At 29.9% G+C, this 27,757-nt stretch overlaps 1 long non-coding RNA gene across 2 annotated transcripts in view; it reads left to right on the top strand.

Moving 5' to 3' along the window:
• The window catches only part of LOC142321025 (uncharacterized), a 79,636-nt gene that overhangs the window by 32,850 nt on the left and 19,029 nt on the right, over positions 1 to 27,757 (top strand). Inside the window, exon 3 of one of the 2 annotated variants that reach the window (XR_012755555.1) lies at positions 26,823 to 27,655. The exons of the other annotated variant lie outside the window; for it this stretch is intronic. This is a non-coding gene — a long non-coding RNA (uncharacterized LOC142321025). Of the gene's footprint in view, positions 1 to 26,822; positions 27,656 to 27,757 lie in introns of those variants that run through there. 2 annotated transcript variants of the gene reach the window in all.

Raw genomic sequence — 27,757 nt, 5'->3', positions numbered from 1 at the left:
ATTGAATTAAGGAACTCATCATCTTTTTCTGTGTAGCGCATCAAAAAGTTGAAAGCAGATCCCATTTGGATTTTTTTCTGACGTTCAGTTAAGACGTGCACAAACCTTTCTGAAGTCTAAATGATCATGAAAAATGTGACCGATAACAGCTGTTGAAATATCAAGAAAAAGAAAGGTCAGGTCGGAAATGGTTGAGCGACTATCTTTTCTGATTTCATCATCGACGCGTTTCAAGAAGTCCTCGGTGAATATCGAGGGCCTCCCGATCGTTTTTCATCATGCATATTAATTTTGTTATTTCTAAACCTTTCACACTGTTTCCGGATGTATCTTTCATTCATTACATTATCATCGTACACAGCAACCAACTGCCTGTGAAACTCAGCCGGATTAACATTTTGATGATTTAAAAAAACGTATGACTTCACATATTTCACTGTCGGCGGCAACATCGATTTTCCTATACATTTTATAACGTAATAACTCACACGCAATCAAAGATACTACAATGCGACAACTTACAGACAACAACGCAGTGTGTACATTACTAGCGTGGCCGTGAACGCCACAGGTATGCCAACCTTAAGGATAGAAATTTCCCAGCGGTCTTTACTTTAGAGATATTCCTCGTAATTATAATATAAAAATAAATTCAACCTTACCAATGATTTATATTTTATCCCTAGCGAAGTCGATCATTCGACCATCCTTAAGGGAATAGATTTTTCATAATTTAAAACATAAATTAAAGATAGTATAAAATATTAAAAGCATAACAACTAGTCGTCGTATAAAAATAATTACGTCAGTTTAGTAAGAGTGTCTCAGATAACAGCTGAGCTGAACTGACGTAATTATTTTTTTTTATAATGACGAGTTATTCTTCTAATATTTTATAAGAAGAATAATTCTTTTAATTTATGTTTTAATTTTTATGTTTTAAATTAAGAAAACGTTTTCTCTTAAGGATGCTCGAATGACCGAACGCGCTACGGATATTGTCGCATGTTCGCCGTTCGAGCAGGATATTGGGAGATTGACGATTGAGAATGTTTATATAATTACAATTTATTGGTTTAAAAACATAGCTAAAACCAGACGAATCAATAATATTAATAACTAAAGTAATCACAACCGCAGTAATAATCAGAATAATAGTAGTAGTAATAATAATTAAATAATGACAATATGACAACAGTAAACAATAATAATGTTACATGTCAGTAGCAAACAAATAATTATAAACTTCAATAATAATGATAAACAGAGATTACATACAAAATAGAATTTAAAGTAATCGTCAGGATTTATTCTCAATTAAATAATGAAAACCAGAATTCAGTCCCATTGAAAAAAGACATAGCATGAACGCTTAACACTTCTAACCACTAATCTTGTATTAACAATATTAGTACAATAGAAAAGAAAAGTAAAAAGTTTTTTCACTGCAAATACCTTGTTGTTCACAAATAAAACTCACATCGCAGACTTCATCTCGCAGATGAAGACTGCGAGACTCTCATCTGTAGACTTACATCGCATACTCTTCTCGCAGAACTGATTTTTAGCTGGTCTTTCCCGGAGTATTTATACTCCTATCTTCTTTACCTGCCGGACCGGATCCAATTCGAAGCTTGAGAACGATCGACCAAGCCCTTTCGTTCCCATGCATTCCAAACCTTGGTCCGGTAACTCTTTTTACGGAATGACGTGTGTTTATTGTGTGTCAGTGGACAGTATTACAAAAGACGATCGGACCTGTTACCTTTACTAAACGGGTTTCTTTTAGCATCTTTCTGGATTCCTCCCTCATTATATTTTCTACTACTTTCTTCTTAATTGGCAGGAATCCGTTACTCAGGTTCGCTATACCGGTCTTGTTACAATAACATAAATTGTTGGTAAGGTTGATTTTTATTTTTATATTATAACGAAATATTATATAATGTAGGATGTATACCAAAATGAAACGAATAGAACTAGATAGGGAATATTAGGGAGCTGCATCAATCCAGTCAAATGATTGAAGACAAAAAATCCAATTATTATATACCCAACCCAATTATAAAGGAGTAGGAAAGTTTGACCCCTTGCTTCCACCACTTGCCCTCAAATTCAGTTGCTGGATTCGCCCCTGAAACCAGTACTATTGATTTTTCCGTGTACTTATTCTAATTTGATTCACTTTTTGCAAAAGTGATAAATAAAATATAGCAGTACAACAAAGAACAATCCCCTGGTAAGAAATGAATTGGAATAACATTAAAAACTGCAAAAAGTATTACCCACCGAATATTGTGTGTTCACAGTTGTTTTGTGTTATTTTTGCAGCGAATAAATAAATACATTTTTTATCACAAAGACTATTCGTAAAGTCCCGAAGAAAGTTGTGGAAAAGATTACTGGAAGATGAATGAAATGACTTTAATTTGAATAGAGTATTATTACATTTTTGTAGAATAAAACCTACAAAAGAGATTTTAATTTATTTAAATTAAAACCTCTTATTAGTTTTAATTATTTTTTTATCTTTTAACCGTCATTTATATTCGAAGTAAAATAAAATGATTAACTATACATATATTTGAATTTGAACGTAGGTCCTGCATCATCACGGAACAGTTGATAACCGATAAATTAGTGATGTCAAAAATCTGCATTTGCGTTAAAAAGTGGGTTTTATAAAACATAAAATAAATGAATTTAAATACATTACGTGTTACACAGTCTGTGAGGAATAAACAAGTAACAGTTAGTACAAAACACATATTATGTTTACTGAAGAGAAAGCTACTTAGTTTAACAAAATTACGAAATAAATTATAAAGAGAAGTTACCACTTTATGTGATTATTTTATTCTTTTGAAGTACTTTACAATTTATTTTTTATCTATTTTACAACTAATTGTGTGTTTCGTGACGCTGCACTAATCAAGGTTTTACCATTGTTTCCCTTGATTCATCCAGATAAATAATGGAGCAGTACCTCTTCTTATCTTTGTAATGTAACACCTACAGCCGTGGTCATAATCTATGAGACTTATTATTATGTACTGGTTAGAATAAAATATTTATTTAGTTACTTGGAATGCTTAAGGACTATTGATTAATTTCGTTCAATTTGTTAAATATTTCAACTTTATCTTTAAATCAGCTTGATAGTAAATCAGTGGTCATCTTAAAAAATAGGTTAGTTTGTATGTTCAACTGTTTAAACTACTTATATCCAAAAGTGATTTATTAAAACATTGATTAAAGCGTGTCTATAAAAAAAAAACAAAGCAATGATAAAATGAAATTTGGTTATGAAGTGAAGAGAACAGTGGAAGAGTTTTGGGCCCACCCTCGGTCAGTTGGTTAAAGTTGGAGGTATTCTAAAAAATAAGTTCTATATCGTTTTGAATAGGAAAAGTAACGTAAAGGTTTTGTGGAGAATTTATTTATATCATTTTAACGGTACTAATTTTACCTGAAATGAATTTTATTCATATACTGGATAATTTTTTATCCGGTTTTTACAAAACCTCGGGTGGAGATGTGATGGAAAAGAATACGAATTATTTTGGAAACAGAATTTCTACGAAAGTTAATATCATTAGGGATATTTGTCGAACGAATTATCTCTTAATGTATTTATCTGTTAACGTATTAACTTTATCTCAGCAGGATAAATAAACCGGAAAACAGATAAAAATTTTGCTTTGGTAGGGGATTTATCGAAAATCGTGAAAAGTTAGAATTCTGAAATTTGGCGGAGTCATCGAGTCGTAGTTTCAAAATTTTCAGAACGAATCACATCAGTGATAAATCAAAACGTTCTGGTTGCAATTAGGGTTAGCAAAAATATATGAATATTAAAGTTCCGTAGTGTGTGTTGCCCGAAATTTGTAGTTTTATTGTTAAATGTTTTTAAACATTTAAGTCGTTCAAACAGGGGATAATTTTTAAACTTAAGCCCAAATAAGTTCACTTAAAAGGAAGATTTTCCCGATTTAATTACATTTAAACTATATTTGATAACGACCAAATTTCTGATTCAGTTGTAATAAATTTTGTTAAAGTAATGAGACAACATTTATAATCGTGTATTCTCTGGGGACGGTGGTAATTAGTTAAGAATTATCTGTTGCTTTGTAAACTTAACTCATTTTTTTTTTTGGTAAAGCTTACGTAAAAATTTTCTAACTGTACGAGTTAACATATCTTAAAGTTACGTTACATTTTTAAATTTGTTTGTTTCCTTAAATGTCATTTTAATACCGTTAACTTAAGTGTGTATAGTCAGTCGGTACACATCCACTTTAATCCAGAGGTTTTATTCCTCATTGACTCGCTTACCTTTACTCTCTCACTCTCTCTCTCATTTGATAAGTGTAAATGATCTAATAATATAAAGTTACTTTTTTCCTCAAGTCTACCGTAAGTGCTACATCTAACAAAATATTAGGAAATGATATTTATCTTTTCTTGAAGTATTAAGTAACCTACATAGTCTTAATTATTAAGTTAAATGATCTCAAAACGCTTAATGCATACTTACTGTTGCTGATAATAAATGGATTATACGTCACATAATTCCGGCAATAAACGCTAGGATTCATAAGATCTCATTGCAGGAAAATAAACATATTTATGTTTAAATAAAATTACAACTTTACAAAAAAAAAAACGATTAAATTTTATTAGTTTTTGATGTATATTTCTGTAGGATTTAATTCCTTAATGACAATTCAGCATAAAATTTTTTATTTAATCTACTTAGCAGTTTGTTTGGAAATGAATCCCTCGCTATTAATTCTTATAATTTCATTTCCTCGGCTTTTTTCTCTAGCTACTGCCGGGTCTGGGTGTGAGTGTGCGCGCGCGTGTGGATTATCAACTGAAATCACCGCTACCACTTGCCAGGTTGAAGTAGCTGCAGACATAGTGTAATGTGAAGTGTAAATGTACCGCCAGCCTCCTTGGCGCGAGTGGTAGTTTCTCGGCCTTTCATCCGGAGGTCCCGGGTTCGAATTCCGGTCTGGCATGGCATTTTCACTTGCTACAAAAATTGTCATTCATTTCATCCTCTGAAGTAATACCTAACGGTGCTCCTGAAGGTTAAAAAAAATAGTATAAATGTACCAGTAAACATGTAGTCTTGAACAGATTCAGACCGACTACTCGTGAGGACGTGTGGTTAATTGAAACCCAGCCACCAAACAAAACCGGTATTCACATTCCAGCATTTAAATCCGTAAAAAAGTAATTGCTTACATAAGGACTCTAAAAATCTCGACTTATCAGCTGATTTTACGATGACGAGTTTAACCACTAGACCAACGGGTTGGTTTAAACTTATGTGAAGTAAGAAATTTCATTTTTTTGACTAACATGATTAATTTCTACGGGATGACGGTTTTTTCCTATTGTGGTCTTGTCGATTTTCATATGTTTTATTGACAGAGTAAATAAGAGATTTAATGCTTTTACGTTAAGATTTGGTAGAGATGAATTTAAGGGAACACTGGACAGTAGATTGAAACGTACATTGTTTTTATTGACTGAATATTTCATGAACTAAATGTAATCATTAAAGTTTAAGTTAATTCACGGGGAAAGAAATAATGTGGTTTAAAGGAAAATGAATCCGTAAAAAATTATTTATATCCTTTCAGCTGAACCCCCCTTCGCCACCGGTTTTACTCGTATTATGATCAAAGTATTCGTATTTAATCTCGATTAGATGTGGTCGGATTTAGACTTGTGGTCGATTAGATGCTGGTTAAGGACACTGGTTTTACCTGTAGATAACAGTTGACGATCAACTCGACCTGCTAAATTCATTTTCTACTGTTTTATTTAAATTGATTATAGGCTTCTTTGATCGGTCTGTACAATAGTTACTGTTGTTCTGTTATTATTACAAGTCGGTGGGTGAACTGTAGGCGAGTAGGCGGTTGCTGTTTAACGATCTCACTAGTGGCTTGCCGACCCGCACCCCTTGCGTTCTTTTACTCTAGTGCAGGTCGCCGCCTGTTAGCCGCAAAAGCACCGATAATGAATAATAGACTAATATACCTTTTTCCACGGTCAGACTGTTTGAAGTCTGTTTTATGGCATCTTATTTCGGTAGAGAAGGAACGCGGAGATGTGTTCTCTTCTTTTCTTCAGTTCATCTACCGCATCTGCTTGTACAATATAAAAACTGCTAACTTGAAGATGGCGTCACGCTGTTCCATAGATTGAGGAATTGTAATAAACATAAATTTCTGTATGATTCTCAACATATCGTGAGATATTTTCAGTTTATGCTACTTATAGGTTTTGTTTATTTAATCGTAGAAGTAGTAGTTGAAACGTTTGTTTGAATGATTAATTTACTTTATAAACTTTGCAGTTTGTGCATGGATGTATGAAATGGAGAACTTTTTAGCTTATGATAAATGCCGTGCCTGACCGGGATTCGAACCCGGGACCTCCGGCTGAAAGGCCGAGATGCTACCACTCCACCATTTACTTGTAATATTTTACATTATATTTTTTTTATAGTTATAAAAAAAATTAAATCTTTAGTTTATATTAGTTAATACAATACTTAATTTTGAAAAAAAAGATTAAAGTTTGAATCTTGTGATTATCTTAGTATTATAAAACTTAACCACTAGTTAAAATATTATGAGATTTTTTAAGAAACTATAAAACAAATAAATACTTTTTTTAAACGCTTGGAATAATACACTAATTAAAAAATAATAATTTACATTTTTACAAAGTAAAGCACACAAGTTACATAAAAGCAATTGTACTCGAATGTGAAACTTATATGCTTTAGTTATCTGTTAAGCAGTTAATATAAAAAACGAGTTTAAAATTTTGTGAAACTTTATAACAAGACACCAAGTCAAATTGTATTAGAAAACATCTTTAAAATACCTCAGAACGTTTTCAGACCTCTTCCTCAATTACAGGCGTTGTTGTTTTGACACTGGAGCTATCTGATATATTTTAATCTTGCAGAGACAATTACAAAGATGTTCCAAAATCGCGTGTGTAATTTAAATTGTCTGTTCATTTAATAAATTGTTATGTTGGTATATTTCATAATGTTTTGTGTATTTAGAATAATTCGTCCTTTTTATGTGAGTACGTGTGTAAAATGTCAACGTTTTTTCAATGTTGGTGAATTTATGATGCGTTTACGGGATGGTTAGTGAAATTGAAGATTATAAAGAATTAAATTTTATAAAGTACCTGGAACACATACAATTATTGTGACAACTCGCTCCTCTCACACGAAATAAACAAAGTGAAAATCAAAATTAAATAAAACTTAAAAATTTCATCACATTGGCATGCATAAATAAGGGTTCAGAGAAAAAAGCTTTAAAATTTAAAAAATCTGAATAGAATGTAGCCTTTAAAACAGCAAATAAAATAAATCACTGTCTGTAGAACGTAATCACAAAAATGTAATCCCTGGAATATATAACTAGCCTATTCCGATTGCACAATACTCTATACTAGTCAAATGGAGTGCAGTTTCAAACAAAGACACAACTAATACTTAAAGTTTACCATAGCAATATAGAATCAACATTTGCTAAATACCTCATAAACAATGATCCTGATATTCTATATATAAACAAAAAAATATTTACGTTTTGAACATTATATAGATGTAATTTATAGATTGATCATTATACTCACTTGAACATTATATAATATAACAAACATACAAAAACATATAACAAAAATATCTTTAAATAATATTCATTCATATTCACCTTTCAACTACATTCTTAATACATTTCTTGCTTATAAAATACGAAACTCAGTACTTACCTGGTGCGGTAAGTGATGCACTTACTTCACCGATGTGAAAACAACAGCATCAGTCACTAGGGATGATGGCAAAGACGAATGAAAACTATTTGAAGCAAGTTTTATAAAAAATATTGCACATTTTAGTTCCGTGTGCCGATAAAAACATTTTAATTTTAAATGAATATAAGCCTTTAACATCTTTGTTTGTAAGATTTACCAGTAATGATAAACAATAGTGTATCCCTTTTTACGTTATGTACTACTTGCTTCACTTTACAGCAATTTGGTTAAATGTTTCTCTCAATCCTTAAATCGTTATTCAAAAATGTGTTTTTTAAAGAGCGCTTAAAGAATTAATTTTCTCAAAGTAGATCTATATGTGTGAAGATGATGTTTTTATTATGCGGGTTATTAAAAAAAATGAACAGATTTCAAGACGCAATCTTTCAGTTCAGTAGAAGCGTTATAGAATTAGTCAAAAATCATTTAAAAGAGTAGGTTTGTAAATATCGAATAACTAGCGCATGAACGCGTTAGTTATAGTGACCTCAAAATGGCAAGTCAACAATAAAAGACGTTCTGTGTGCTCGGGTTCGCGAAAACAAATTCGGTTGTCTCGGTGCAGCATGATTTTCGAAGGCGATTCGATATTAATCCGTTCTATTTGAAGAACATTCAACAGTAGTTATGACAGTTTGAGGAGACTGGGTATCTCTGTAAAGGAAAACGTCCAGGAAGACCGCGGGTTTCGGAGGAACGAAGTGGAAAGAATTCGTGATGTGCTTCAGCGTAGTCCACATATGTTCACAAATCGAGTTTGCCGTCAGCTTGCAATTCTTCAACAAACTATCTGCTTGAGCTAAGAAGACGTCTACAAATGAAACCAGACTGAAGCTCGTTCAAGTACTTTCCTATAACGAAAAAGGAGCGATTGAAATTTTACGAATCGATGCTGGAGAAAATGAAAGACGAAAAATCTCCATTTCACGTTCTGTCACTTAAATGATACAGTCAATCATCATAATTTTCGCATTTGAGGATTGGAACCCCCACATGTAACAGTTGAGCATGAGAGAGATTCTTCTAAGGTGAACGTGTTCTGTTTCGTGGAAAATACCATTACAAGACTCTTGACATGTTCCAAAAATAGCTATTCCCATTAATGCAAGCAGATTCAGATGAATTTTTTTTACAGCTGCATGTAACACCGTCTAATTGGTAGCTGATGGTACGAGCTTTTGCAATAAAAACGTGCCCTGACGATGGACTGGTCGAAACGGTACTCAAGATGTTGCTCTTTGTGAATGACCTGCGAGATCTCCTGATTTAACCTATGTGATTTTTTTGTTGTGGAGATATGTTAAAGATTTTGTTTTTCGTCTACCGCTACCCACAAACCACAATGACATTAAAAATCGAATATGAACTGCGATCAACTCGGTAAATCGTGACATGATTGCTACTCGTCCGGGAGGAATTCTCTTATCGCCTTGATGTGGTCGTGTTGCTTCTGGTGGTCACATTGTACACTTACATGTAAGACAGGAAATGAAACTTGATTGAGTAGAATAGATCTGATTTGGTTAGAATTTGGTATTAATTTTCCTTAATCAGATATTAAGTTATGAAATAGGTTCATTCTATTTTAATAACCCGAATTCTTTAACTTTGCATCAAGAAAAAACTGAATAATGATTGGAAAAAAATTGAAAAATTTCATTTAAGGATGTAATGCAAAACACTTGTAGAAAAATAAACAACCGTGCCAGTAATAGGTTTTACGATGTATTTCAATTATTAAAAATGTTATAATACGAAAAAGTCAGATTAGTAGTAAATGATCTAAAATTTCATAAAATTACAAATATTTCATTGTTACTAACGTGTCAAATAAATTTTAAAATAAATTACTGTTTCAGAGGTGTCCTAAATGGCTAAAAATTAATTGAAAATAGAGAAACTTTAATTAAAAAAATAAAATCGAATAATGTAACCTGTTAAGGCATCCTAGGAATCACATAGTTGGATGCCAATAATTTTCTCATTCCTAATAGATATGAATTTTCATAAATCCTAAAGAATGTGAGGATATAGAGAATTTAAAATAGGAATGAAATAAAACGTTTGATGAAAAACATTAATTTGTATCGAGAACCTGAGTCTTTTTATTTTAAATAATTCTAATGAAGAAAATGCGGAATTATTAATAATATCTTACCCGTTTAAATCACATAATAAATAGAAAATGAGATACATTAAAAAAATTATTGGAAAAATTTAATGTAAAGATTATTCGTAAATCACAGTAAAAATGAGTAGGTTAAATTTATATAAAATTGAAGGTTCTATGATTCTTCAAAATAAAAAAAAATAAATAAATTTAAAAAAAATAGTATTTAAAACTGCGTTTGATATATGAACTTGTAGTGTGGTACAGCTGCGCTTGTATCGATTTTGCCTTAGGCGGCAGAATTTCCATTTATGTACAAATCAATTGAGATTCAAGAACCGTCGAAGTTTCTTGATTAAAAAAAAATTTCAAAAGCATGACAATAAATAACAGTCACCAACTTACACTACAATCCACATGTTCGTGGAAATTTGGTCCGTTTCATGGCCTCTTTGAATAATCAAATTCCATCTGAAACCATTTCAATGAGTTCTCTCAGTATGCGTAGAAAACTAAGCCGCAAAGCGCACAAAATTCCGTTCCACTTGTCAAAGCGACCATGTCACTGTCTCCATCACCGGTTTCTCCACCATTATCATCATCATCTTCTTATACTTTCTCATTCTTTTTCACTGTCTTATGCCTCCTTATTAGCTGTGAACCGGTTTCAGATAAACGCTACTTTTCAAAACACGGCGTGTATCTCCTCCAGTTCTCTTCACTCTAGCGGCCGAATACTAATATTAATTTCGATAAACGTTCTTTCATCTTGTTGTTTTGGAGTACCTCAAAAGTAGAAGTTGAAATTAATCAAAAACTTATACAATATTATTTTATTTAAAAACAATACATAATATAATTTTATTACTTTTTTTAATAAAGTAACATTTTTTAAGTATATGTATATATATATATATATAGTGAAATGAATCACAAATTTCCATGTGTGTATATTTGAAAGAGAAAATTGTCTTTCGGAAACAATGAGAGGGGAATCAATAGATCAAGCTTTTTCTTCAATAATTAGTTAAGTCATAATATAATAAAAATTAATCAGCTAAGTCAATGTAATGTAAAAAAAGTAATGAAGTTATATAATTTAGAATAAAATTTACGGATGCAGTATCGTATATTGATAAAATATCTAATTGTTTAATTATATTACTTAATAAAATAAAGCTACTAGAACCCAGTATTATGTTTTTTTGAATATTTTTTAAATTCTTCTGTTGACTGTTTAGTCGAAACACGATGCACCAAAAATACTTGATTTAAGATTTTCATTAAGAAATGAAATTTTCTGATGTATATTATAAGTAATATATATAGGAAATACGAAAGGATACAATAACCTGGTGGGCTGCAATCTACCGACGAGTACAACGACGGAAATATTTCTCTTCATTTTTGTAATTCAGCAGCAGTTGTTAAATTGTTTGTTATACAATAAACATTTTCGCTCAAAATTTACAAAGATATTTTATTTAGTTGAAAAGAATATCTAAAATGATTTTTATAGTAGAGATTCAGAAATTCTTTGTCAGTTACTTTACTAATAGTCTAAGTTTAAGTATAACTATGCAAAGGAATTTTTTTAACCCTACCGATTAGTTTTAAGAAAGCAGGAAAGACGCAGTTGATAACTGGTTTAACTACTCAAATACTTTTGTCGTTTCTTAAACAATATTACTACTCAACAAAGCTATAAGTGTGTTTCTTACTGCAATCATGGTTATAATTTCAGCTTTGATCCTCGAAGATTAATTTCTAGTGTGATACATCTTATAGATAATGAAATCAAATATCTCTGTACTTATGAAAAATCTTAATTGAATTTGTTACGTTTCGTAAGAGAAATTTTATTTTATTCATTTATACCCCTTTATATTACCCGGATAACTTTCTTATTTATCTGTTTTTTCTTTTTATTAAATAAGTATCATTATATAAAATTCTCTGAGGATTTTAATATTGAAATCAAAATTACGGGGCTTGGACGTATCATACGGTCGTTTTGGAATAACGGCTCATTTTATAAATTTCGGAAACTTTAGCCAGGAAAAATAACTAGTTTTTTCCATAATTGAATATTGGTTTCAAAAAATACCTATTTAAGTCTTCGATAAAAACCTTTCTTTTTAATAAATAGAATTTTATTGTCTGACAAAATTGGTTTTGTAAGAGTTAAATAAATGTTATTGGGTAATGAAATTTAATGTAAATAATAATTTATTTTGAGTTTTTTCATCGAAATCGAATTTTCCATTTTCTAAAGTTCAAAATAACTATTTTCTTTTTATATGGGAGACATAATAATATTGGAATCATAATTTTGTCTATAACCCAGGTTGTTCGGCTTTATAAAAAAAAAAAAAAAAAAAAAATAGGAATTATAGAAGGTTGTGTAATTCCTGTTTTTAAAATGTGCTTTTCATTCTTTAATATGATGAACGGTTAAGAAGTTATTCAGACTTATATATCAGTAGTACTGAAAACGACGGCAAATGCGGAATTTTTTAACTAATAAATTTATACCCCTTTATTTTAAGAGGAACTGAATTAATTTTTTAAGTTATTAATTCACCGCATAAGTTCAAAGCTTGTGCGTTGGAATATGATGTAATACTAATGTATGAAAAAATGCTAAGCCTGCGTGTTGTTTTGTTTTTCGGACGAAAGGCTAAACCTTTCGTCCTGATAATAATGAAAATAAAGTAGTTTAAAGACTATTTTTTTAGAAATGAACAGTATATCGTCAGACCGGCGTGTGGTTTAAGTTATTGATTAGAATATTAGTACGTGGAACACAGTTCATCTATGCAAATTTTAAAGATTAGAATTAAATTACTTTCAATCAGTAACATTTTATGTATCCACTTTCAAACATAATTAAACTATTTAAAGATAAGTTCTTTAGACAGACTTGTTTTTACGTAAGTCCTTATAAATATTCCTTACATTTGAGATCTTTCCACCGACCAATCAGCTGCTACCTATTTTAAAAGTTTATAAATACCTTAATCAGTTAATTAGTTTCACCACGGTTTCCGTTGTAAATTATTACCTTCAATATGAATCGTGAATGATGATTTTTTCTCCCTTATTTTAAGATTTTTATTTTGTTTTTTTTTTTTTTTGTTACATACGGTGCTGTTTTATTTAGTATTTTCACATTTCTAATGTTTGTGTTTTGCTTAATATTAAAAATTTAAGAATGTTTTTAAATGACCTAAATTTTTACCGTTCATAAAATTAAATTAGAATTTTTTTCGGTATTCAGCTAATAATAACTAATATTTTTCTTAACTCATAATTGCTGCTTATCGGAATGTATTCATTTTATCCGAAAAAAAATTGTGTTACTTTCGCGCTCAGATGTGCAATTTTATTTAAAAGTAAAGGTTAAAAATTTATTATTGGGTTAAGTAACTAGATTTTTTTTTCAGGAGAATATGTTATTAGTTTAATGATCGATGTATTTTTCCTATAAAAGAAGCATTCAAAATATGTTGAAAAGTTACAAATTCAAAGTGCACTAACAGCAGCTGGGATCGAATTTAAAGGAATAAACGATTTTCCTATCTGTTTTTCACGTTTATATATTTTTTTAATGATAATTTTTTGAGGCCTTTTTATCAGGCCCGAATATCTGAATATGGTTTTCCAAAGGCAAAAACTGCATTGCTGTGTTGAAATTTTCCTTGAATGTTATATATTTGTTAAAGAGACGATTATATTGGCCTTGTAATGGGAAGCAACAACCAAGTTTTATCACATACTTTGAGTTATTTTCTGTTTGTAACTTTTCCCCTCGGTACCTAAGTTAATGTTCAAAGGATCATTTTTGCGATAAAAATAATTCGACTAATTTAATGAATACTTCCATTATTTTCTGCACTGCACTAAAAAACGAACGGATTATTTGTACATGTACTGAAGCCAAAATTATATGTATAATTTTAGTTTAAATTTACTTTTTTTAACAGAGTAACTACTGCTCACAAAACCTCAAGTTTTACTAAATCTTAAAATATCTATGACGATGTACGAGTCGCACATTTTAATGTCTCTTAAAAGTTTATAATTTGTTTTACTAAACAAATATTGGATTTTCATTAGATAAATATTAGAAGACGACTTGTTTCTTGTTATTTATCCTACAAACGTAGCCTTCGACACTTACCATCCAAGTCAAAGAACTGTCCTTTCAAAGAATATTATAATAGAACGTGGATATGATGTTCGGTGAGCTACTTGAGATTTACACTAGCAATTTCTAGATGTGTTGTTGGTATTTTGTTAAATAGTGGATAATTCTAACATTCATTCTGAAATATTACAACTTATTTGAGGATTATATTCCTACATAAATAAATTATAAAATCAAACAAATCTTTTATTTATTGTTAGGCCTACTGATAATTTTACATTTTTACTGAATTATTACAGCTTTACTATTATCTTTTGCCGATATTTTTGTGTTTCATAAAATAGAATTTCTTACCATTAAGAATTTTTTTTTACACTAGTTCTTTAATTTCTTTTTCCTATATTTTAAGGTGAAATATTTTAATAGCAGGTTGGTTATTATCATGTTTTTATTATATTTCGTAAGGTTTTTTATTTAAAATCTCAAATAAGTATTTTCACTCTTGAAATTTAGATTTGTAAGAGTAAAATTGTATCAAGCTTTCAACTTTATTTCATTTCTACTTCTGAGACATTTTATATATTGGTTTAGAGTGATCAGTTTTTTTTATACAACTGCCCAAAAAGGAGTGTAATGTATTTGGGTGTGTATGTCTGTTTGTTCCACCGTAGCAGCTCAACGGCTGTTTAACCGATTTAGATGTTTGACCCCGCATTGGAATTCTAAGTTACCGGGAGTGTCACAGGCTATATATATATATATATATATATATGTTCGATTTTTTTCAAATTTTTCAAATTTATTTAACTAAATAAATTAAATAGTAAACTTATTTACTATACACAAATACTACATACCAAATTGTCATCCGCATGCTGTTTAATTATTCTATATTAGTAATTATCCTATATTAAAGAGCAATGTGTTTTTGGTAGTCCTGTTTTTTAATTTTTAATATTTATCTCTTTTTCATCTTCATTTCTGAAACGTTTACTTATTATATTGCTTTAGTGGTCAATTTTTTTTTTTAAAGACGAAATAAATGTTCGTATTAAATGCATTCAATTGAAATCATTGTACCTCACTGAACAAATGATAATTTATTTCGGAATAAATTGAAAAAAAAATTACAATTGGGATTTATTACTTTTAAACTAAAGTATCATTCAATATATTACACCGAAATACCAGTGTAAATATATATATATATATATATATATATATATTTGAAAGTTATATTTTATGAAAATAATAAGTGATTACATTGCTTTATTGATCACCCTCAATATCTTGTGAGGATCATATGTGCATGGCACCGGAAAAGACCGAAATAGTAGCGATTTCTACTGCAAAAAGAGGACCGACTTTGGCAGTCGAGATTGAGGGAAGGAAAATACTGTCGAAACCTGCCATTAAATATCTCAGAATCTGGTTTGACGCACGACTGAGATCTGGAAGGGATGCTGTCGAAGCCACTGAAAAGGCGGAGAAGGTAATGCGATACATTGCGAGGATTTTACCAAATTGTAGAGGACCAGGTCAACAGTGGAGGACACTACTGACAGGGGTGGCTCATATCACGCTCTTATACGGTGCTCAAGTCTGGGTAGACGTTGTAATATACGATAGATACAGGGGAGCAGCAGCAGCAGCAGCATCCCAACCCCGTAGGAGGAAGATACCCACTTTGTGACGTTACCGATCGCCACATCCCAACCCTCGTAGGGGAAGACACCAACCTTGTGACGATTCCGGTAGTTCCCGTCGTCCCCGTTCCTAGCCATGATGGTGGGCTTTAACGAGAGTCTTCTTCAGACCCTCTAACTGATTACACTTCACAGTAATAAGCCAGGCCTCGTTTGGGATGCCACCAATGTAAATGCCTCGGTAGACATTTACATCAGTGATTTTTAACTCAGCTTTTGCCTTCGCTGCAGGCTTCTTCCGGATATCATGACTGTCCTACATTGTTGCCCTTTACCTGTCGCCACACCACTCCCTCCGTTCCGAGCCCTGAGGCGCTTAATCGACGGTCGTCTTTAGACCCTCTAACTGATTACATCTCGCAGTCATCAGCCAGGCCTCGGACGGGATGTCACCGACGTAAATGCCTCGGCAGACATTTGCATCAGTAAAATACATATCAAATTTTACCTCGTATCGGGGACAGACGTAGAGGACGTGGTCCACTGTATCATCAGTACCGCAATCGGGGCATTCGAAACAATCGAATCCACCAAACGAAACCTAGCCAAACTTGCCCGAAAGGCACCATGCCCCGAGAGAAACTGTGTGTTATACCGATTGGGGTAGACCCATCCAATCGCAGCTAGACACTATAAGAAATATACCATGCGTGTAGCGACCTGCGGGGGATGTTTGTGATGACTGGTTATGAGTGTGGGAGTGTTACTTCGTCACTGAAGTAATACTCTATCAGCAGTTTTCCAGAAGGGGGGTAAGTATGATAATATTGCAACAGTACAACGGTTCTTATTTACTAAAAAAAGGTTTGTCTAACTGCTAAATCCGAGTCCGAATATACTCTTCATTTGGAGTCGAACTTGTGGCCTATTTTTGTGTAAACAGTAAAATTACACATAAATTATACAACAAGAGATAAGTATTAAAAATTAAAAAAACGCGACTGCCAAAAACAGACATTGCTCTTTAATATAGGATAATTAAAGAGTTGCGGGTAAAATTTTGTAGATAGTATAATTTTTTTCAATTTTTTTAAACATATTTATACATATACAGCCTATGACACTCCCGGTTCAGCCTTTGAGTTGCTACGGTGGAACAAACATACGTACATACATACAGCCTAAATACATTAACTCCTTTTTTGACAATCTTATAGTAAATTCTTACGTTACTATCGAATAGACGAGTATTTAGACTAAAATTTGTAAAAAGCAGTTAACATTTTATGATGATTAGAAAATATATTTAACACAATTACCAGGTAGATATAGAAAATGTTTCACCTGATAACATAAACAGTGAATTTATTCTAGAAGTTGTTTTAGATACCACAATTATCCACCATAAATAGAATTTATTGAACACATAAGAACTTAAAATGATTATTTTTTAAATAAGCAGAAAAAGTAATTTTTTGGTTTTTCAAGGTAAAAATTGAGCTGCTGTATTAACCTAATTATATTTTCAGATAAAAAAAATGATTGTTGTGTAGTTTCGAGGAGAAGAAACGGTCCTTCATTTTATTTGCAAAGTGCCCTATTCGGGGTAAAATTTTCAATAAAGCATATCTAACTGAGGTGGATTTATAACCTAATAATAGACGATGTAGTAATCGGATTAAGTGAGAAATTACTGTATAATTGCATGGAAATATATTATTGAAATAAATAATAATACTATAACCGACTTAAGTGTAATATATTTTTAAGTATTTACTTTTATTTTTGTTAAAATGAATTTTTATTAACATAACATTTTCTTAGTGCTATTTTTGAGAACTTTTTACATGTTCTCAAATTTCAGTCCTTCAGACAGTCAAATGATCATGAATAATGTCTCAATCTTTATATAAATATTGTCTTTTTTCCTTATACATCATTTATGCTCTGGAGGCAACAGAAATATTAAACAAAAATAGTATAATAAGCAAATACAATATGTATATTATAAAATTTAAAATGTTAAAAAACGGATTTTACATGAAAAATTAAATGAATGAAGTATTAACAGAAAGAAGTAGTTACAAAAAAAAATATAATTTTAAATATAACCAATAGTTGTGTATAAGAATTAGAAATTATTTGTTTGTTTTTTACTTCCTATTAGTTTGGAAGCCCCCAATATTTCTAGTTTGAATTTAAATAGAATTACCGATATTTTTTAATTGCGATAAGGGCATTGAAATGGTGATTTTCTTTTCTTTTATCTTCATTCATATTTTAATATCGGTATAACAAAAAATAAAAATAAAAAAACGGTTTATCCACCATTAAATACATTGCTTCAAAAGATGCAGTTTCAAATATACTAACAACATAAAAATATATCCAAGACTACTCTATTATTTCTGTGTAATAAAATAGAGAAAGAGTGAAGAAGATAGGTAATGAGAGACGGAAAGAAAGAGAGAGGGAGAGAGTGATTTAGTGGGAAGAGGGGATATAAAAAAAAGAAAAAGAGAGGGCGTAGGAGTATTGAAACAGCGTTAATTTCATTGGGGGCAGTTCGTTCGTTTAGAGAATCAGCACTTTTAGTTCAGCAGAACAGCAGGGGATAGAGAAGAAGTAAAGCGGCGGCCGATCGTGAGATGGCCGATGGCCGCTTAACCGCGGAGTAAAGAGTTACGACTACAACGTTAAGGGAGGGTCGGCCCGGTCCCAGCCGGTCGACAACATTCGTTTGTAACATCTCGGCTACAGATCTACCATATCACGTCCCAAGGCCAACTCCTCGTTCACTCTTCCACATTTCAAGGCGACTAGATTGCGCCCACTTATGTTGGTATATCCTACAACGAGGATGACGGTGATGATTTTGACTAAATCTGTGACGACTAAAGGCACTATGTACGTGCTCATTTATAAACACACACACACACACACACACACACCGCACGTATTACAATATGAATGTGTGCATGTGTATGTGTATGTGAAAAAGTAAATAAACGTGTACATTGTATATACAATGTTACACCGGTGTTATTTTTTGGCTTACATTCAAAAACGTTTTAAGAAAGTGTCTTTACATTTTCATTACTTCTGTGTCTGATGGACAGAGTCGCATTCGCCTACAAAAGCGAGCGTGCTCATGCATACGAAAATACTAGTTTATCGATGTAGTGTAATGACTGTTAGTAATCACAGAGATATTTTAATAACTATTAGCCCTATCAATTTTCTGTTATTACCATTCTATTGTAGAATGTTTGCTTATAATGAAATACTTTTTAGACATTCGATATAACAACACGGTGTACTCAGTTATTTATTATATACGCGTAATATTTTATGTTCATTTGTATAGCTACATGTTTGTTTTAAGTTAACACTACGAAACCTGGTTTGAATTTTACCACTCTCAGCACTACCAATACTAGCTTAACGTAACCTAAAACGTAGTCCAAACGTAAAACCTTTTCATAAGAAGATTCTGACATAAATTTCACTCTTTTCCAACCTTCCGTAAATCTTCATTTCATACTTTATCAATATTCCTCTTATTTTCGATGTTATTCTTTTAAAAATTTAATTATTGTTCTTTGTCTCTTTAGGTACATAATTAGTTACCGTAAAGTTCTACTCTCCAAAAAATTATTTTTAGGAGTTTTATTTTCGTCTAACAATTTTCTTTCCTGACTAAAAATTGAAATTTCTTGTCTAATCTGCTTTCATTTTCTTATTATTTCATCTATACTTTAAAATATGATTAATTAAATAACAAATTACTTTAATAATCTCTGGTGTAAGTACTTTCATTAATGACGCATAAATTATTTGTGAATGTTACGTATGAAAAATTTATTACGTTGCTTGGGAAAGAGCAATTACTAACAATTCAAATAAAATCCTTGAATTTCTGAAAATCGACACCCTAAAAATTCCCAATGTATATGTGTGTGTATATATATATATATATATATATATATATAATATATAATTTGCCTATTTGGGCTTTTCCTACGTCTTTTCTTGGAAATTTCATATCTCAGGAATGATCGTACTGAGACTTTACAAGACTACACTTCATTCATATACATCATCCTCTGAAGTAATACCTTACGGTGGTTCCGGAAGCTAAACAGAAAAAGAGAGAGAGGTCTTTTCTTGGTTTTAAAGCATCATACTTAACTTTGTACAATAAGCTATTCTCAGACGTTGGTTGGTTGAAAAAAAATCATTTATATTAAATATTAATAGAATTAATGAAAAAACATTTATTTTTTTTTATCTGTAGAATAGAAAATACATTTTATAAATTCGATTAAGTTTATAAATTAGATTTTTTGTAATAATCTTATCTCACTACAGTTTCCATTTTTATCAGATTTCAACGGAAATATCCATTTTGACCATCCCTAAATCCATTTTGACTAGTTTTGGCGTGACTTCTGTACGTTCGTATATACCTCCCATAACTCGAAAACGATTAGCCGTAGTATGTTGAAATGCTGGATTAAGAACTGTTGTAACATCTAATTGTACACCTCCCCTTTTGATTGTAATCGACTGAACCAAAAGTGCCCATAAAAGTCCAAAACCTAAAAAAAAGCATTTTCTTCCTCTTTATATTAATCATCGTCTCTTTTTATTCTTTTCTTAAATTTTATGTACTTTTCATTTTTATAAAGTGTGTATATGTAATTTAATAGTCGTACAAGGAAGTCATATGGTGTCCTCATCATATTTTTTTACATAGTTTTAATAAAAACAAAAAATCCATTTAACAAAATCCAATTATTTTTATTTTGGATTTTTTCTTAACTGCAGCAATAAGCCCTCATTGAGAGCTTTTCAACGATATATCATAAGCGGTACATATTTTCATTGGTTCCGGAGTTATAGCCAAATGAAATTTTAATAACGAAATATTTGGATCTATAAGGGGAAGGCACATCGGTTCGAATCAGACTTCATCTCCTTTTTTTATTTTTTTAACATTTTTTATTTTTTAAATTAAATGTATTGATTTATTAACCGGTGATTATAAAAAAACCTTTTACAACAAATTGATCAATCTTTACAATAAAAAAAATGAAATAAAATTAGAGAAATAAAATTTTATGTACTTTTGAAAATGTGTATATGTAATTTAATTGGCATTATCACATATGTGTATATGTAATAGATTTGGTGAAACATCTGATTATTTAATATTAATTGAAAATTATAATTTACAATCGTATTATATTTGGATTTTCTGGTTTAATTTTATTTAATTATTCAGGAATTTCTGTTTAATTTTATCTACATAAAAGTTAACTACACAGTGACTGAAGGATAGACCCTTATAAGAAAAACATATACATAGAGGAGGTATACATTGCCGACCTTTAATAAATTGCAAAAAATTCTTATCTTTTATTTACATTACTCCTCTGATATTGTCGGATAATATTCTCCCTAAATTGGAGTTGATCAACATTTCGTTTGTTTTTTGTTGCCGATCATTTGATCGCTCTTTGGTTTGGTATAATTCTTCTGATCATAATTTGTGTACACGTTCTGTTAAATTTTTTAAATAAATTTAAAGTGTACACGTTTAATTTTTTTTTCTCTTTATATTCTTCATTCTCTCTTAATCTTTTTATTTTTCCTTGGTATTAGCGTTTTCTTCTCCCTTTATATTTATAATCTTCTCTTAATCTTTTTATTCTTTCTTTAGTTTTAACATTTAAAAAAAATGTGTGTATGTAATTTAATAGTCGTACAAAGAAACATATGGTGTCCACATCAGATTTTTTACATAATTTTAATATAAACAACCATACCGACTAAGTAGATGAAATTTTACTGGCATTTTCTTAATGTTTAAAAATTTATTTTATCAATTGACACCCCTTAAATAACAGTAGGCGCTTGTATTTTTGAAACCATACAATTTCAGCTTATTAAAATGCTATTACACTCGTAGGTAAATATTGGATGTAGCTCAAAAAAATAAGCTACTTAATTTTTTAAACCAAATAGATCCAGTTAAACGTTTTTCTTTAGTCAATTCTGTGTTCATAATAACATTGTTCAGTATTTTATAACTTTTTTACTTTAGATTTAATTCGTAATTATACTATTTTTTTTCTTCAAGGACTATGCAAATATTATTTCATGCAGCTTTTTTCTTTTTCTTCCAGAAGTTCTTCATTCTTTTGGATTATCTATCTCTTCTTTTTTCAGTCTACTCTCTTTTGTTGATTTCTTTCTTTTCAGCTACAGGAACATATAATTAAAAAAATTTCTTTCTATATTATTTTCGATCTAGACAGTATTTTGTGTAATGTTGAAATATTTGAGCTCTTCTTTCATGTTTGACCTTTATAATTCCAGAGTTTAATGAAAATCTGTTTGTTTAGTCTTGATTGCTTCATTCGGCCATGTGACTATAGAATTTTAGTCGTCGTTTTATTGTTATATCTGTTTATTTGATCTCAGTCTGTGGCCTTGTTGGACCAAAAATCTTTGTTAAAATTCTTCTTTATATCTTGAGTAGATTTTCTATTCCAGTTATACAAGTAGTTTCCATGCCGTAAAAGATTACTTGTCTTACAACTGTGCTATAATCCCTTAATTTTGCATTTATTAAAAGATTCTTTTTAATGTAAATTTTTTTTCTGTAAAAGTTTAGTTCTAATTTGTGTTTTTTGTTCTCAATCACTAGTTTATCTGTACCGTTTCCTACTAATTATTTCAGCAAGATATTTTAAAATGGTCCGTGATCTTAATTTTGACACACTTTATTCTATTGTTTTTTTGGGATATATACTGGCACTTGTCATCATTTCTGTCTTTGAAAAGGAGATCTGCAAGCCTATTTTTTCACCTATTTCTTTCAATTGGTTAATTTTGTTGATTGCTTCTTGTTCTGATAAGTGCTAAGTGTTCTTGAGTGCTAAGTCGACGGCAAAAGCTAGGCATTCAATCGTGACGTTCTGATTCTTTGATCTACAATAATTTAATTTTTTTATTATTGTATATGAAAAGCATATATTAAAAATATTTTGTATATTTATTTTTTAAACAATTTAACAACAAAAACCCCCATTATATATTATTTGCTGTTACCTTAACTAAACACGGAATGCAAATTTTGATTATTAAACAGTCATTTTTTTGTTTAAAGTAATAATAAAAGATAATTTATTTAAAGCCTAATTAGCTAAAAGTTTCTTTTCGGCCTAATTTCCCCGAGTTGTATTTTTTGTTTCGTAGATTTTTTTTCTTTATTACATAAAAATAAAAATTTTTATAGTGCTTTGTAAGTTTTTAATTACAAGGTTTTTATTAATCTATTTTTATTTTATTTATTTAAGTCTGATCCTTAATTGTTATTTCTTTTCAATGAGATAATTTTGTTGATAAGAACCTTTTCAAAGAAAATAAAAAACGACTAATTTTAATATTTATGTTCTACCCTAAGTCTTAAACTTTATTTTGGATTATTATTTTATGTAATACTTGTATTCCTGATTTTATTTATTCTGAAATATTTTTTTAAAGAAATAGTTGTTGATTTTTATTTCGACCTATTTTTACTTCCTTGTATGAAGTAAAGGAAGTACTGTGATCGTGAAACAGATTTCAACGAAAATATCCATTTTGATCATCCCTGAATCCATTTTGACTAGTTTCAGCGTGACGTATGTATTTATGTATCTTGCATAATCCTAATCATGTATCTAGTCGTAGAATGTTAAAATTTCGTATTTAGGACTCCAGTAACATCTGGTTTGCACCTCCTCTTTTGATTGCAATCAACTGGGCTAAAAAGACCAAATTTTGGACTTTTTCTTAACTGCAGCAATAATCCTCGTTGAGAGCTTTTAAACGTATATCATAAGAGATACTTATTTTCATTGGTTCCAGAGTTATAGTCAAATAAAGATTTAGTTAATGAAATATTTGGTTCTTACAAGGGGAAGGCACATCGGTTTGAATCCGACTTCATATACACATATTGTTTTTTAACTTTTTTTATTTAAATATATTGATTTATTAATAATTATTAACCTCTCATTGTAAAAAGAAAATTAACAAGAAATAATAATTTAATAATAACAATATAAAAAAAATGAAAAAATCAGAAGTTATTTGTGAAATAAAATTTTACGTACTTTTCATTTTAATTAAAAGACTTTTACAATCAGAGGTTAATAATTATTAATAAATCAATATATTTAAATTGAAAAAAGAAAGTTAAAAAAATATATGTATATGAAGTCGGCTTGGAACCGATGTGTGCATGGTTACGAATCCGACACGTTCTCACTTACACCACATATCTACTTGAGCGACACGAAATAAAATTAATGTATAAAACTAATATAAAATGCTAAGGTGATTTTTAGGGCCATTTTTCCTTGAGTATAATTGAATATTGCGTGTGTATTTTATGATGAAGACACGTAAACAGCGTACTGTGCACACACACAATCTGGTTCAAATCGGTGTCCCGAAACCCGTGCCTTCCCCTTGTTAGCTAATGTAATATGGATCTTAGGAGCCTTATACTGATTTAAATTTTTATAGGAAAAGGTCACTAATGGCTATTTTCTTTCAGAATTAGAAATAATTTGCTTACGAAAAACAATTTTTTTTAAACATTAATCATGATCTTAGCAAATTAGTATTTTGTTTTACCTTTTATACATTCTCAAAAACAATTAGCAGTACAATATTGAAATTTTGTATTTAGGACTATCTTAACATCTAGTTGTGCACCTCCCTTTTTAATTGCAATCTACTGAACAATCGATATTTAGAATAATTGAATGTTATATTGGTAATAACCATGTGTATTATATCTGATTATTTAATATTAATTGAAAATTATAATTCAGAATCGTATTATTTTTAGATTTTCTTAGTAAAATCTTCTAAAAAATGTATATATATATTTAAAAGATAATAATTTTAGTTAATTACGTGACAGAACAATAAAATACAATGTTATGTTGGTACTAACTGTACATCTTTGTATTCAATTATGTACATCTAATTGTATTCAATTTAAAGTGATTGTTGAAAATTTTTTTAATAATTACCATTATCATTTGAATTCAAATAATATATCTTTCTTTTTAAATATTTGTATTTATTTTACTTCAAAAATTATTTTCATTTATTAATAAGAATTATTTGTAAATTATTAATTTCAGAATACTTAGTCTATCCTTTAAATTTCTATTTAATAAAAATGTAAGTGTCTTTTGTAGTTTTTCTCCAAATTAAACAAAAATGGTTGAAGATTTTAACATTTTTAAGGGGTTTATTTATTTAACAGTATGTGATATAAAATAAAAATCTATTTTTAATTATGAAATGAACAGACATGCGTTAGAACTTCAGGTTCTAATTTTGAAACTTTTGAACTTTTTAAATTTTGAACAAGTGTTAATTACTTTTAACACATTTAGCAAATACATTTTTCCTATGATAGGTTCTCATGGAAGATGAAATGTATTTTACGGGAAAAAATAACTAACAATCATTTTTTATCAACAAAATCATTCGCCATTTTCTTCCTTAGGCTTTAATTTTAACAGAAAATGTTTTAAGCTATAGTGCAGTTCCTTCTTTGACTTAAAAAACTTTACATAGTTATGTAAGAATTCATTCAAATGTTTTGCGGTAACAAATATAAAGTCAAAATGTTGGAAATTTTTATATCGAAATTCCTATACGCGAGGAGGATAAAAAATGTAAAAATTACCATTGTAAAACAGTTAATATAGGTTGAATTTTAAAAAAGATAATAATTACATTTTTACGTTAAAAAAAGCATCTAAGATAAAACCGAAACAACCTGTACTGTGTAAATCTGTCGGCTAACTGTAATAAAGGATTGCAAAAACTACCTGTAGAACGCGGAGGAGTTTGAAATAACAGAGGCAGTATGTTATTCGTTTGTTTTTAACTCTATTCAGGAGACTAGAAAACCGGCCGGTTACTGGACTGCCTGTTTTATTTTCTTAGTCGAGTTCTTTTGAATCTCAACTACCTGGGAGCACCTATCATCCTACCACCGTTTGTGGATCCTAATTAAGAAGTGATCGTGTTGAAGAGGCGGTACTTCCCACTCCTTTTGTTTTATCCATTAATAACTTTTTATTAATAAAAATTTTCTAATAAAATAATTTTTAATAACAAAATAAAAAAAAGTAAAAATGTAGAAACACTGTTTGATTAAATTTTTTGATAAGGTAACATGTATTTGATTAGTGGAAGGTATATTTGTTATAAATCAAAACTATATATTTTTTTTTTATATATTTTTGTTATTATTCAAATTTAATGCAATTCTCAAAGGTAGTTCAGTTTTTTAACAGTTTTTTAATCTCATAATATTTTATTCACCTAGGGTAAATTAAACTCTACCTTATTTCTAACATGCGATATTTTTACCATAAAAAGTTTTGTTTAGTGCATTTTAAAAAATCCGTATGATACAGTATAAACAGTTTAGTTCATTTTACAAATTAATCCTATTCGTACTAACTGGAAAGCTAAAAAAAAAAAAAAAACGAAAAGAATGTTTGTGAAAAATAGATAAGATGCTGATAGGATAGGATAATTTAACAGTTTAAGAGAAACAATACTTATTTCTTTTTTAAACGTATCTTATTGAATAACTTTGTGTTAATCACTTTTTATAAGTGCTTTATATGTAATTTCAAATAATAATTTTCAGCATTTTATTAAAAAGAGATGACTCCAAATATAAATTAAAGAATGTGGTCTAGTTTCAAAATCGATATTGTGTGCAATGTTCAATAGAAATGTGTGTTGGTTAATTTAATAAAAGATGAAATTTTAATTTTAGATGCGGAACAAAAAAGTAAGATTTTACAAAACGAAACATTTCTCTGTATAAAAAGCATTCTTTCCAAAAATAAACTGTGTGTACTAATGCGAGCATTTTGAAATATCCTACTTTTGTAAAAACTAAAGAAATAAATATAAATAAAAATATTTCATGAAAATTAATTGATTACAGGAATTCTTAGTCCAGCCGATGCCAAATAGTTAAACAATTAACGATACCAGTAGGACAATTGAAATTGAGAGCTTCCCGGAAAAGAAGATAAAATAGAGGGGATTATCGATGAAAACTCTATAGGTACTTGGAGGAATAAAGAGGAGCGGTAAAAATATTTCTTTTTTTTGGATGTGGTGGGTAAGTATGATGCAAAAACATTGAGTCGCGTAATTTTAGCAACAAGGAACGTCATTAATTACAGATAGCTGGCGGGATCACATCAAAATGAATTTTGTTTTTAAGTGCAAATCACTTACTTGTATTTTTACATCTAGATGATGATAATATTTGAAACAAATTATTGAAAGCCACAGCTTAAAAATCGATTACGATATGTGAACGATAACAGGGAGATTGTCATTCGGCACATTTGAAACATATTTAGTAGTCGAGTGTATAATTATTAGGACAGAAATGTATTCTGCAGAACACTACGGACGCTTAACAAGATGGAGGAAAGATTAACAAAAAAAAAAAAAAAAATTGAATATCTTTTTAAATAAAAAAAGCTGGTTTCAAGAAATCGAAAAAGTTCTAAAGGATTAAATATTAAACGAAGAATTTTGGTTCGAAATACTTTCAGAAATAAAATGAAAAAGGGGAAGGAATTGTTCCCAAAAAGAGAGAGATGAAATCTGTCAAAGAATGAAAGAGTACTGGCAGAATCGAAACAAAATTCAAAGTAAAGCTGTTTTTTTAATAGGATCCATAGAAGGCCTCCCCGCCCAAAAAAATACAAATAAATATTAATTTTTTGATCGTTATTATCTACTGATTGGCCGTAGAAATATTAATATATGAAGTTCGAGACTCCCGGGCTGCTTTCGGTGAGGGAATTGTTATACATATATGAATTAATAATTATTTGTCACCTATTTTTACCGTCTAATCAT

The sequence above is a fragment of the Lycorma delicatula genome, chromosome 3 (genome assembly GCF_047948215.1).
Source record: "Lycorma delicatula isolate Av1 chromosome 3, ASM4794821v1, whole genome shotgun sequence".
Lineage (NCBI taxonomy): Eukaryota > Metazoa > Arthropoda > Insecta > Hemiptera > Fulgoridae > Lycorma > Lycorma delicatula.
This window is presented reverse-complemented; position numbering and strand designations above follow the sequence as displayed.